Source organism: Colobus angolensis, unplaced genomic scaffold (genome assembly GCF_000951035.1).
Source record: "Colobus angolensis palliatus isolate OR3802 unplaced genomic scaffold, Cang.pa_1.0 Scaffold44, whole genome shotgun sequence".
Classification (NCBI taxonomy): Eukaryota; Metazoa; Chordata; class Mammalia; order Primates; family Cercopithecidae; genus Colobus; species Colobus angolensis.
The window spans coordinates 2,362,812-2,366,856 of NW_012117821.1; the positions used below are offsets into that span (position 1 = coordinate 2,362,812).

The window sequence follows — 4,045 nt, forward strand, 5'->3', positions numbered from 1 at the left end:
AAACTCCCCCCAACGGCCACCCGGCATACACGCCCCCACCGCCCAGCACAAACACCCGCTCCCGTCGGTCACCCACACACACACCCCCCCACCGCCCCGCACACACACCACTGCTCTTCACCTCTGCCACGTCCTCCCTGTGCTGCCTGCTGGACCACAAGCCCTCTGAGGCCAGGTGTTGGGGCAGCTTCGCAGGACAGGGCCCCCTTGGGTGAAGGTGAGGGTGCAGGCCCCAGCAGGCAGGGCTTCCTGTCACCCCCCGACCCCTGAGGGTCCCCCACTCCCTGGTTTCCTCCTCAGCCCCGTCCCTCCAGTAGAAGCAGCCTTCTCCAGCCGTCTCACTGAGCGCACGTGTCTTCATGGGGCCTTTAGCATCTGCTGCACATAAGCCACAAGGCCAGGGCCCTGACCACCTCTTCTCCAACCCCACTGTTGGGACTGGGGTGTCTGCGGGGGGCCACGGAGGCTCCCAGTGAGCAGGAAAGTCCTCCCTCACCGGCGAGCCCTGCCCCAGGAAGGCAGAGGACCGGACAGAAATCAGATGATTTCTCTTGCCCCCAGTGAACTGCTCTTCAGACAATGAAAGCGGCTTCCTCCGGAGACAGCGGCACCACCGGCCGTCTCACCAAAGGCTGTTCTGCACCTCTCTTCTGTGTTGACAGGCGAGATGCAAGCGAGAGAGTGGGCAGGGAAGCCTTCTGGCTGTCCTCCTGCCGCAGGGGTGCAGGGGCGCACTCTGACTCTGGGGAGCTGTCCCGGCAGCACAGCCGAGAGAGCCTGTGCTGGGCTGGTGAGAGGCTCCGGCTCCTGCTGGGGCCTTCTCAGCCCAACAGTCCTGGCCAAGGGCTGACCTGAACAGCAGCACCAGGAAGGCACTTGAGGCCCCCCACCTGCTGCTTCCCTTTCTGCTGACAGAGCTCCCCGGACATTCTGAGGACGGGGAAGAGGCACCAGAACTCGGGCAGGTGCGGGGGACGGGGCACAGGAAACAGGGTGGAGACAGATGGAGCACAGGCTCCAATTCTCAGAGTCCTCAGGGCACCTGCTCTGTGCCAGGCACCCCACTGGGCCAGTGATGAGACAGTGGACAAAGTGGGAGACTGTGCTAATGGAAGCCAAGGGTGGACCAGTGTCAGGATGGGGTCCGGGTGCCTGTTGCCAATGGCCACGTGGCTCTTGCATAAGGAAGGGTCACGGAAGGCTTCCTGAGCCAGGGATATTGGGGCGGAGACTCAAAGAAAGTGACAGAGCAAGCCTTGGAGATACAGGGGCAGAAGGTTCAGATAGTGGGAACAGCAGGTGCAAGGGACCTGGAGCAGAAGGTGCAGCAGAAGCCAGCCTGGTTACAGCTGAGCAGGCACTGGCGTGGGTGAGGGATGTGGGATGTGGGGTTGGGTGGGGAGGGATGTGGGGCATGGGTGGGGTGGGGTATGAGGCGGGGATGGGGAGCTGGGTCCTGGTCACCCAATCACCTGGGCTTGTGTTCTGAGTGAGAAGTGCATTGGGGAGCTCTTGGAGGTTCTGAGCAGGTGGGGGTAATCCAACAGGTTTAGAAACAGGCCTGTGCTGCTGTGTGGTGACAGGCTGGGGCAGGGCTGGATGGGAGGCTAGACACCAACAGGGGGACTGTGGCAGTCACTGGAGAACAGGGCAGTTGCAGACCAGGAGGGTGGCACCGACATGACTTTAACACAAAGCTGTTAGGATAGGCACAGACTGGATCTGGCTTGAGACTGGGGTGGGATGTCACCCCCCCGCACAATGGCAGCAGCACCTGGAGAGCCACCAAAGGCTTCTGCCATCCAGGGGAGGACAGGTAGGTGTCCAGGCCAACAGGTTGGTCCTCTGTGTATGGCTCCTGAGTGCACCCAGGGGCTCTGCGGTGTCTGCAGATGTGGCTTGTGACCTCCCCTTACCCCCTGCCCAATGCTTTCTGGATGGAAGGGGAAAAATCAAGCTACAAGGCCATGAGAACTCAGGCCCAGATCCCGGAAGGGGCGTCCCTGAGCTGGAGACCCATAGCAGTGGTGCTGCTATGCTCAGTTGAGACTGTGGCCACTAGGCCCTCGTACCAGCCAGGAATCAACAAGATCAAACGCCGGGAGGAGATACGGAGGATGCACCCCGGGTGAGCCCCACTCAGCCCAGGCCCTGCTGGGGACCCCTGAGTAAGCCCCAAGCTAAGCTGTAAAATGAGAATAAGGCTGGGCATGGTGGCTCACGCTTCTAATCCCAGCACTTTGGGAGACCGAGTCAGGTGGATCACCTGAGGTCAGGAGTTCAAGACCAGGCTGGCTGACATGGAGAAACCCCGTCTCTACTAAAAATACAAAAATTAGCCGAGCATGGTGGCGCATGCTTATAATCCCAGCTACTCGGGAGGCTGAGGCAGGAGAATCGCTTGAACCCGGGAGGCAGAGGTTGCAGTGAGCTGAGATTGCGCCACTGCACTCCAGCCTGGGCAACAGTGCGAGACTCTGTCTCAAAAACAAAACAACAACAACAAAAAAAGCAATAAACTGAGAGCTCACCTCATGGTACTGTTGTGAATGTTAAATGTGGTAAGGTGTACATACACAGTAGCACAGGCCTGGAATTCAGTAGGGATGCAGGGTTTGCTTTAAAAGGTGCAAGTATATGTTGGTGTACATACATACAGACACACAGAAATTGGGGAATTGATTTCTGGGTATCTGCTATCTTCTAAACACTTTTCAATGCTTTCCAAATATCCTTCACTAAAGAAGAATGTCTTTAATATTTAGAAAATAAAAGTGATTAAAACAATCGGTCCCATCCCTAGAAGGCCAGGGGGCCTAGTAGGTAGCCCCTTGGGGCCTGCCCCAGGGCTGGAAGCAGCTCCAGGCATCTGTCTCTGGGATTCACGATTCTCAGGGGCTTGGAGGAGCTGTGCTCACTGAGAGATCCTGCAGAGATTGTAAAGTCAGGCTTAGGAACTACTGGAACCCTGAGGCTGCTGAGCTCTTGTCCTGGGCGTGGGAGACACTCAAAACCCTCCTTCCCCACCTGGCACCCCAGGGCCTTCTGCCTCCACCTGTGCCGACCAGGTGACACCACTGCACAGCTGCTGTCTGTTCACCTGTCCCTCTCACCCTGCCCCTCATGGGCCAGGGCCACAAGCCCACACACCAAGCCGCATGTGGCCGAGTGTCTCCAGCCTGTAGAGTCCTGCCTCTTTCCCGGTAGACTGTGGGGCTGGTTTGGAAGTGGCAGTGGTGGAGGGGAGGGGGGTTGGGGTATGGGACCTGGGACTGCATTTAGGTCTAGGTGGGGCTCTGGGGAGAGAGCCCAGAGTCCCTGCGGGGTTCCATACTCACCCCCATAAAGGGCAAGCCAGGGAGTGAGCTGGGTGTGTGTGTGGGTGCGCTGTGGACGCAAAGCTGAGTAGAACCTAAAATTGGGGTCAAGGGCCAGTCTGTGGCCAAGATCAAGGGCCTAGCTTGAGGTTGGGGTGACAAGAACCTGGCCAAGCTTCTGATAATTTGTCCAGGGAATGACCTTGGCTGACTGTGCCAGGAGGACTGTAGCCCCAAGTTTTGATCCCCAGAGCCCCAAAGGTGTCCTCTGGGACTCTGGTGGCCATCTCCTTCTCAACCCTTCTCTCAGCGCCCTCGCTGGGGACCACTGAGGTGGTATCACTCCATTCTCCTGCAAGGACCCTTGAACAGGCTGTGGGAGTGAGGCTGGCTCAGCCTCTCAGGACCACTGCAGCCTGTCCTGACCTCAGACACCAGGTTGGGGGACAGCTGAGGCAGGGTTTCTGGGTCCTTTATTAGGGTGTGTGGCCGGTTTTATTTCCATGCCCATGATTTAAAACTGCACCTCTGTCCTCAGGAGCGTGGCCTTGCACAGACGGAGAGCTGCGTGGCTGGTGCCAGAATGACTGTCAACGCGCCAGTGCGCCCGGATCACACCAGGCCTGAAGGCAGCACCGGGCCCAGTCCAGGCAGCTTGCAGTTCCCGGGCGGCAGGGACGGGCGCCGGAGCGCCGCAGAGGTTCGCCCAAGGGCGCTCCCGCACCGGC

The 4,045-nt window shown here is 59.0% G+C and overlaps 1 long non-coding RNA gene across 1 annotated transcript; it reads right to left on the reverse strand.

The window, feature by feature from the left end:
• Positions 1 to 2,721: 2,721 nt before the first annotated feature.
• Positions 2,722 to 3,657, reverse strand: LOC105522719. Its single transcript, XR_001003490.1, has 2 exons — positions 3,194 to 3,657; positions 2,722 to 3,027 (listed from the first exon to the last, which is right to left on the reverse strand). It is a non-coding gene; the product is annotated as an uncharacterized LOC105522719 (long non-coding RNA).
• Positions 3,658 to 4,045: the final 388 nt, after the last annotated feature.